This window comes from Cricetulus griseus, chromosome 2 (genome assembly GCF_003668045.3).
Source record: "Cricetulus griseus strain 17A/GY chromosome 2, alternate assembly CriGri-PICRH-1.0, whole genome shotgun sequence".
Classification (NCBI taxonomy): Eukaryota; Metazoa; Chordata; class Mammalia; order Rodentia; family Cricetidae; genus Cricetulus; species Cricetulus griseus.
This window is the reverse complement of record NC_048595.1, coordinates 13,269,685-13,279,915: the sequence shown is the minus strand read 5'-3', so window position 1 is coordinate 13,279,915 and position 10,231 is coordinate 13,269,685.

Genomic DNA, 10,231 nt, shown 5'->3' with positions numbered 1-10,231 from the left:
CCCAGATGAAGGCTGGGGAGGCCCACTAGCCCTGGTCAAACCCTGGGAGAACCCCTGAGAGTGTCCTGAAGTCTTTCTACCTTCAGTGAGATGGGTTGTGGTGGCTCTGCAGCCACAGGTAACAGCTGTCTTTCCCCGGGTGTCACTCATCCCACTGTGGCTGCCATTGGTCAGAGAGAGTGTGGCTCTCTGCCTGTCCTTCTTTGCTGGCTGGCCATGGTCCCTGCAGAGGGTGAGTGTAGAGGACTGTCAACATTCCCTGAGCCTGGGAGCAGGAGGAGTGGAAGGCAGGAGGCTCTTCAAGGGCCTGGGATTCCTACCCAGCTCCCCACATGCCAGCTGCACTGTGCCCTGCAGGTCACCGCCTGTTCCATTTGCTAAATGACAGGAATTATTCCTGTCTTCGGCTGCTGTTTTGTGGACGGGCAAACACGGCCTTGCAGGCAATCTGGGTCTGTAAATGTAAATTTCTCACTCCAGTGTTTTCTTTTCTTTTTCTTTTGCAGTGCTGGGGATGGACCCGGGATCTCACCCACTGTGCAAGCATTCTGTCACTGAGCTACATTCCTGGACCCCATTGTTCTTTTCCCCTCTCTATTCTTTCCCAATTCCAGGGCACAAAATGACCTTAGGGGACAAGGAAGGAATCTTATCTCTTTGATCTGATTAAGGAATGGAGATTAACTGTGCCACCTCAGGCTTTGACAGGCATCATTTATTAAGCACTACTGCACTTTAGACATTTTCTTAAGTTTTAATAGTCACTCTCTTATCAGTTTCCATAGCAACAGCAAGAGGAGGGTGTGATTGCTATTGTCAGTAGTTGGACAGCTGGGCCAGGCAGGCACAGAGACCATGTGTAAGTGGTCTGAGGTCACACAGATAGCCAGCAATTGTGTTGGGATTTGAACCCAGGCAAGCTGGGTTTTAAAGCTCAGTGTTTTTAGCCACTGTGTGGGGCTCTTTAGATTCACCAGTTTGGGGTTCGCCAGGACATAGAAGAACCCACAGTCTTGTGGCAGCACCCAGGGAATGGGAAAAAAAGAGAGAACCTTATTAGTTATGCCCTGGGATTCTCCCCAGGGAGGCAGAGTTCCCTGGGGGTATCACCCCTAGCCACAGATGATCCCCCCACTGGCTGTGTGACTGTGGGCAGGTTATATAACCTCTCTGAACCTCTATTTCTTCATTTGTAAATGGACAAAATGCCTTCTAGGTGCAAGGTTTCTCTGAAGATCAAGATGGATGCCACATGCCTGTGGAGAGCTGCCCTGCATGTCACGGTCCCGAATATCTCTCTCCTGGTGTTCATGGACCTTAGTGAACATGGAAATACTGCAGAGGGAAGAGGAGAGGAGGCACCTGCAGACTGAGGGCTGTATGTCATGACTGGCCATCCTTTGGCAGAGTTGCCACGCGGAAGGAAGGCTCGTGCTTTCCCAGGACTTTACTTCCAAGGGCACCAGCTCCATTCACAGGGTCACCCCACAGAAGCTCAACTCTCTTCATCCTTTGATTTGGTGGAAATGCACATTCAGAGCCATTGACAGTCCCAGCCCTCTGCCCCAGGGCCAAGGGAGTCCTGAGGGACACAAGCAGGTGCTAGCTTGTCTCCTCAAAGCCCACAGGGGTCACCTGCACTCAGTAAGCTTGTGGCTTCCTTGCCCATTGAGATTTTCTGTGACTTCAGGTTCTGTTCAAGCCTCAGTGGGGACACAGGTAGTGTGTCTAGACTGTTCCATGGATGGTTAGAGAATAGTGCAGAATCTCACGGCTTCTTGCAGTACATACAGGCTGGGAATTCACATGGCGCTTGGCACCTTTCTGGGCTTTTTCTCCATCTCCTAGTGTGCACTGCATTCCGTTGACCACCTGTGCCAGCTCCTCCATCCCAGGGGCAGCTTTTGAGGAAGCCCAGACCAACACTCCCAGCCATGTGAGGCGTCAGTGTCCAGGTCTGCTGGAGTGGTGCAGGTGGACGGGAAGGCCTGATCCCAGACCTGATATGCATGCTGTGTGTTTTTCAGCCAATGGCATGCCTCTTTGAGCTGTCTATCAAGAGTCTGAGATACAGGGGCCATCATCGCCTTCAGAGCGACTGATGGCGTGTGAGTCCCTGAGCTGCAGGATGCTGCTGTGCAGTGTGTGTGTGTGTGTGGGTGTCTCAGCACTTGTGATGGCTGCTCTTAGTTGTCTGCCTGACTACATCTGGAGTTAGCTAAAACCCAAGCGGCGGGGTGGGAAGATTCACCTTTAACCTGGGCCACACCTTCTGCTGGCAGCCTGTATAAAGGACATGGGAGAAGGAAGCTCTCTCTCCTCTCTCTCTCTCTCTCTCTCTCTCTCTCTCTCTCTCTCTCTCTGTGTGTGTGTGTGTGTGTGTGTGTGTGTGCCTGCTCTCACTGGCAAGTTCATTAGAGCCCACATCTACAGGATTTGGTGTATGCTGAAGACCAGTGAAGACATCCAACGTCATGGACTGAACAGTTACTGGATTCTTGTTTGTCCTGTTAGTAGACAGTCGTTGTTGGACTAGCTGGACCACAACATACATACATACATGCATGTATACATACATACATACATACATACATACATACATACATACATACATACATACATGTTTTCTATCAGTTCTGTTCCTCTAGAGAACCCTGACTGAACATTTTGGTACCAGAAGTGGTTCTAGAGCAACAGAAGTCTTAGGATGATTTTTTTAAGTGTCTGAGATAGATTTTCCAACTTGCCTACAGTTTCCAACACCTACAGTTACTAAAGCCTCTCCTGAGAGCTTCAAGAGTAGTGAAAGCCCATGATGTGGACTAGTTTACAAAGTTAAGGACATAAATACATTTTATTATCCCAATTCACCAATTGTGAGAGGCAATGGGTTTGGTCACTCTATATGAAAATTTCGACAATTTGTGACACTAGTTGGTCACTCCTAGCACCTCTGGATAAACTGACAAAGGAAAAGAATGAGCTCTGTGATAAAATTAACCAACCTTGAGCATCTCAGGATATGGCAAAGGACAACAATGAACTCAGATGACGGCTCCAGATGTGAACAGTCTGAACTTTAGACTCTGAAGGTTTCTGAGCGTGCCCTGAAATAGAGTCTCCACTCCAGCAGCCACAGAACTCAAGTAGCAGAAATGAAACTGAAGCCCTCATTATAAGGTTGGCTGAATTACAGTGAAAATTCAAGTCCCAGCCCGAGAGGGTGTCAGTGGTTAAAGTAAGGGCCTTAATTGATAAAGAGTGGGATTCTGTAGCTTGGGCTGGACATGTGTGGGAAGACCCTATTGAGGCTGAGAACTTTGAATTCTCAGATCCTCAGGGGTTTCTATCTCAGCTGAGGAAGTAGTCTTTCCACCCTCAGCAGGAGACATACTCACACCCCACCCCCTAAAATATTGCTCGTTCCACCTTTGACTGGGGAAAATAATCTGTCATTGTCTGTTAAACCAACAATGACTTTCTCTGAAGGAGATGCCAGGCAAGACAATACTGATGTCCCCCAGGGCCCACCTGTAGTTGCCTCTAGACATCTAACCAGACAAAGCAGGTTCCTGGGGTGGGGGTGGGGTGAGGTGGGGAGGTGGGGGGGCAGATAGAGAGTATAGTCCCTGAGGAGGAATGCTACAATACTGAGAGCTTAATGAGTTTGCTAATTCATTCCAGCAGAATTTTGGGGACTATGTATGGGAATGGATTTTTAAGGGTATGAAATGATGGTGGAGGGAACATAAAACTGGATCAGGCAGAATTTGTTGATACGGACCCACTGAGTAGAAATTCTAGGTTTAATATGGAAGTTCACACAGCTTAAAAAGGTGTCAAAGGTTTGTTTGAATAGTTGGCTGAATGAAGCGTTTGTCGAAAGATGGCCTACTGAAAAGGCGTTGGAGATGCCTGATATCCCTTGGCTTAGTGGCGATGAAGGGATTTTAAGGCTCAGGGAAATTGCAATGCTAGAGTGGGTACACTGTGTAAAACCTAATCCTCCACAATGGGAAGGCCCAGAAGACATGCCCTTCACTAATCCTATGAGATGCAAAATGGTGAGCAGGGCACCAGCACGTTTGGAGAGCTTTGTTGTTGCCCTTTTTCCTTGTGCCAAACCTTAGGATCAGAGATGCTGCGGCTCAGTCTGATGGATTAAATGCAATGGGTTTAATTAGGCTCTGAAGTAGCAGGGGCCAGGTGGCAGCACGGAATCACTAAGGCAGCATAGACGAAGCTTTGTCCGTAATAGCCCAGCCTGTAACTGTCCGAACAGGAAAAGGGAGTTCTATGGAGGCATGACTTTGGTACTGCCTAATCAGTCGTGGTGTTTCCAGACAAGAAGTAGATAAGAAGCCTACTTACTGCATTTCTGTTTGATCTGTATAAACAGAAAAATTCTCAAACAAATGAAAGAAAGGCTACATTGGATCATAGTAAAAGGGAATCTTGGCCTGCAAATATGAGAGTTACTGTTAGCCTTTCTCCATTTATTCCCCAGAGGGACCAGAGGTCTTTTACAAGAGTAACTGTACCCTGGGGGGAAGGAAACAATCACACTTTCTGGGGTCTGTTGGGCACTGGTTCTGGATTGATGACACTGGTTCTGGGAGAACCCAAAGAAACATTGCGGTATTCCAGTTAGAGCAGAGGCTTGCCGAGGTGACTGATTAATGGAGTTTTGGCTGAACTCTGACTCACAGTAGGTCCAATGGGTCCCGGAACTCATCCTGTGGTTATTAACCCAGTCCCAGAATGGCTAATTGGGATAGATATACTTAGAAGTTGGCAAATTTTCACATTGGTTCCCTGACCTTTGGAATGAGGGCTATTATGGTTAGAAAGGCTAAATGAAAGCCTTCAGAGTTGCCTATGCCAAGGAACAGAGTGAATCAAAACCAAGAACCCATCCCTGGGGGAACTGCAGAGATTAGAACGACCAGCAAGGACCTGAAAGATGCAGGGGTGGTGGTTTCCACCACATCTCCCTTTAAGTCTCCTATCTGGTCAGTGTAGAAGACAGAAGGATCTTGGAGAATGACAATTGACTCAGGTAGTGACTCTGATTGCAGCTGCTGTACCAGATGTGGTATTCTTACTTGAGCAGATTAACACATCTCCTGGTATATGGTATGCAGCTATTGATTTAGTAAATGCCTTTTTCTTGGTACCTGTCCCTAAGGACCACCAGAAGCAATTTGCTTTCAGCTGGCAAGACTAACAGTATACCTTTACAGTTTTACCACAAGGATAGATTAGCTCTCCTGCCCTGTGTCATAACTTAGAAGGATCTTCTGGTACACTATATTGACATTATGCTGGTTGGACCAAGTGAGCAGGAGGCAGCAACTACTTCCAACCCATTGGTAATATGCACATGAGAGGGTGGGAAATAAATCCAACCAGAATTCAAGGGCCTTCTACCTCAGTGAAATTCTTAGGAATCCAGGAGGAGTGTGGGGTATTCAGAGATATTCCTTCTAAGGTGTAGGATAAATCATTGCACTTGGTCCCTCCCACCACCAAGAAAGAAGAACAATGTTTAATGGGTCTATTTGGATTCTGGAGACAACACATTCCTCACGTGGGTGTGTTACTCCAGTCCATATACCAAGTAACTCAGAAAGCTGATAGCTTTGTGTGGGAGCTGGAACAGAAGAGGCTCTTCAACAGGTCCAGACTCCTGTGCAGGCTGCTCTACCACTTGAACCCGACTTGATGGTCTTTTAGGTATCAGTGACAGATAGGGATGCTGTTTGGAGCCTTTGGCAGGCCCCTATAGGTGAATCACAGAAGAGAGTGTTGGAATTTTGGAGCAAGGCTCTAGCATCATCTGTAGACAACTATTCTCCCTCTGAAAGACAGCTCTTGGCCTGCTATTGGGCCCCATGGGGTGTCCCTATGATCAGTTGACTAAAGATCAGTTGACTAGAGCCTGTTTTACTGATGGTTCTGCGCATTATACAGGCACCACCCAGAAGTGGACAGCTATAGCAATATAACCTCTTTCTGGGAAAACCCTGAAAGATACCAGTTAAGAGAAATCACAGTGGGCAGAACTGGAGGGGAAGATTGACATACATGGAATAGGGTGTCATAGGTTAATTTTATTCAAGAGAAATCACTTACATGAGAAACCAATAACCCAGGGTCAGTGCTCCAAGCATCCAATCTCAGCTGCTCTCTAAGACCTGACCTTAACCCCAAGAGAGAGCTGTGCTTCCTCTCCCCAGGCCTATATCCCACATGCCCTATATGCCCAAACGGGCGTGGTCAGCGCTACAGGTACCTAGTAAGATCTCTCCCTTCACAGAACTTTGGGCAGTACACATGGTCGTATATTTTGTTTGGAATGGCCAGATGTACAACCGTACACTGATTCATGGCAGCAATGGCTTGGCTAGATGGTCACGGGTTTGGAAAGAGCATGATTGGAAAATTGGTGAGAAAGACATATCGGGAAGAAGTATGTGGCTAAAACTCTCCAAATGGTCGAAGGATGTAAAGATACTTGTGTCCCTTGTAAATATTCATCAAAAGCTGACTTCAGTTGAGGAAGAATTCAATAATCAAGTAGATGGGATGACCCATTCTGTGGAAAGTCTCTTTCCTCAGTCTTTCCTGCCAATGCTCAATGGGCCCATGAACAAAATGACCATGGTGGCAGAGATGGGGGCTATGCATGGCATCAATGACATGGGCTTGCACTGACCACGGATCATCTGGCTATAGCTGCTGCTGAGTGCTAGATCTGCCTACAGCACAGACCAGCATTGAGCCCCAGATATAGCACCATTCCCTGGGGTGGCCAGCCAATGACCTGGGGGCAAGTTGACAACACTGAACCACTTCCCCAATGGAAAGAACGTTGCTTTGTTCTTACTGGATTCGATTCTTATTCTGGTTATGCTTTTGCCTTTTCTGCACATCATGCTTCTGCCTAAACCACTAGCCATGGTATACTACACAGTATTGCTTCTGACCAGGGAACTCACTTTACAGCAAGAGAATGTGACAGTGGGCCCATGATCATGGAATCCACTGGTCTTACCGTGTCCTCACCATCCTGAAGCTCCTGGCCTGACAGACTGCTGGAATGGTCTTTTGAAGACGCAGCTGCAATATCAGTTAGATGGCAGCAACCTGAAGGGCTAGGGTAGGGTTCTCCAGATGGCGGTATATGCTTTGAATCAGTGTCCATTATATGGTATGGTTTCTCCCATAGCCAGGAATCACTAGTTGAGGAATCAAGTGGTGGAAAGGGGAATATTTCCACTCACTATCACTACCAGTGACCCGCTAGAAACATTTTTGCTTCCTGTTTCTGAGACCTTAAGTTCTGCTGGCCTAGAAATTTAGATTCAGAGAAGGGAGCTCTCCTGTCAGGAGCCACAACAAACATCCCATTGAACTCCCCCCTGGCCACTTTGAGCTTCTGATGTCCTTAAAGCAACAGGCTAGGAAAGGACTAACAGTGTTAGGAAGGGTGATAGATCCAGATCACCATGGAGAAATTGGATTATGTCTGGGGTGCAGGAGATTCTGTGATTGCAGTCAATGGGAAACTACAACAGCATAATCCAGGCAGGATGACAAAAGGCACAGACCCTTCAGAAATGAAGGTGCGGGTCACTCCTGCAGGAATGAAAAACAAGACCTGATGAGGTGCTTGCAGAGGGTTGTGGAAATACAGAACCAGTAGCAGAAGAGGGTAGTTCAAAATATCAGCTAAGGCCGTGTGACTAGTTGCAGAATCAAGGATCATAATTGACATGAATGTTTCTGTCATATTTTGTTAAGAATGTGTTTGTACAGATGTTTGTGTTTTCTCTCCTTGACCATGTACATTATCACATAATGTAGCATCAATTAAAGGAATATCAGTGGTTATATTTAAGTTTGAGATATTAAAAGAATGCCTCCTAAGGGACATTGCCACCTATTCTAAAATTTATAATGCATTTTCAATTGAACAAGGGATAGTTATATCATGTTAGGATAATTATGACCTAGTTAAATGTATAATGTGGTTGCAATTGCACTCGGGTAGTTATATCATGTTAGGCATAATTACGGCCTGGTTATTGTTTTCATCTGGAAAGGAGATAACATAAGGAGATATGATTGCCTGTCAAATTGATGGGGATGGACTTGTGATGTCTATTCTTGGTTGCCAACTTGACTACATCTGGAATTAAGCAACTGGGTACTCCTTGAGGGATTTTCTTTTCTTAATTAAATTATTCAGAGTGGGAAGACCCACTTTTAATCCGGATGGTTTGAGATGGGAAGATCCCCCTTTAACCTGGGCCCCATGTTCTCCTGGAAGCTGGTATAAAGGACATTGGAGAAGGCACAGTTCTTTCTTTCTCGGTGTCTGTTTGCTCTCATCATTCCTTGACTAGCATTAGCCCCTACTTCTTCAGGATTCTGGCATATACTGGAGACCAGTGGAGACATTGCCACATGGACTGAACTACTGGATTCTTGGACCTTGCCTTGCTAGACAGCTATTGTTGGATATATATATATATATATATATATATATATATAATATATATGTGTGTGTGTGTGTGTGTGTGTGTGTGTGTGTGTGTGTGTGTGTGTGTGTGTGTGTGTTCATTCTCTCAGTTCTGTTCCTCTAGAGATCCTGACTAATACACTCCTCAAGCCTGGCTTGTTGACTGTCTTGCTGTGTAAACCTCTTTAGCATTTTCCATCAATGAAGGCCAAGGCCACCCCATCCTCCATCAGCCACCCCACACCTTTCCCCATCGCCATAGCTGCTCAGTTCTTTGTAGTCAGCCCTTTCTGCCATGCCTGGGCTTGCTTGCTTTCTCAAAATTCCCACCTCATCAGGATGAGGGACTTTCTGCCAAGCTCCAAGGGTAACCCTGCTACTGGTCCAAGGGCACACCCCCCCCCCCAGGTCATCCTACACTGCTCTGCTCTAAGAGCCTTCTGTGGTGCTGATGCCCTAGTTTTGCTAAGTAGCCACCCATGATTCTCTGTCATTCAGTACGGATCACACCAGTTCATGTCTGTTGCCTCCTCACCGTGTGCTGGGCATGAGAGGAGCTTTCCATGTCTTCACTGAGATCTCTGAGCACAGTGCCAGGAACATGGGCACCCCACTTTCACAGAAGAGGAAACAAAGGCACGGGGAGGTGATGAGAAGAGGTTTCAGGGTCAGTGGCAGAGCTGGCGGTGACTATGATGTCACAGACAGGTGAGTCTGTGCCTTGATTGGGCTGCCTGCTCTTTTTACAGAAGGGCAAAACCTTGGGGCTTGCAGGACTTTCCCTCAAGGCACACCAGGAGATCCCATTGGTTTTAGAGCAGAAGGTCCAGTTTAGAAAAAGGCTCTCCACAAACGTCCTTTGTCTGTAGTTCTGGGGACTTCGGGTCTGGTAGAACCAGAGGCAAGTAGGTCAGGGAACCTGGAGTAGAGATTGTGAGATCCTGGTCTGGGCCCCAGAGAGACAGCTGCAGCCAGGGACAGTGACAGGGGTGGGGGTGGGGTGGCTCAGCCCAAGGTCAGGGACTCTGTGAGCCCAGGGTTGGTTGACATTTAGGTCTATCACTGAGTCTTTGGCATTCGGGAAAACCATGCGTGAATTTTACGCGCCTATTATCAGCCACCCATCACTTCGGCTGTCACTCTGGTGAAGATTGAGGGAGCCATTCCCGAAACAACAGCCCAAGTGCTTTCTGCTCAGCAGTTCACTCCTCCACTGGCCATGAGTGTCGGAACTGGGCCCCATCTTAGCTGGACACGGGGAGTATTTAGTCCCTCTAGCTGGGGCTTGGCTCTCTCTCTCTTTCTCTGCACCATCTCAGCTCTTTTTTTTTTTTTTTTTTATCTTTTCCTGTTACTGTGATAAAATACGCTGACAAAAGCAATTTAAGGGGAAGAGAGTTTATTTCAGCTCAAAATTCAAAGTTACAGACCATCATAGTGGAAGATGTCCCAGGGGCAGGAGCTTGGGGCTGCTGGTTATGTGTGCCGCTCAGCTCTCCTTTCCATCCGCTCCCCCTCCTATCTCTGGCACTCTCTGCCCGTCCATCGCTGTTGCTCTGTCCGGTGCCTCAGTTCTGTCCGCTCCTTGCTTCTCCAGTTCTCTTGGCACTTCCCTCGATGCTGATCAGTCTGTACTTCCTGTCCCCAGAGCCCAGCTGGACTGTGACCTTTCTTCCCTCCGCTTCAGGTGGCACCCTTCTCCCT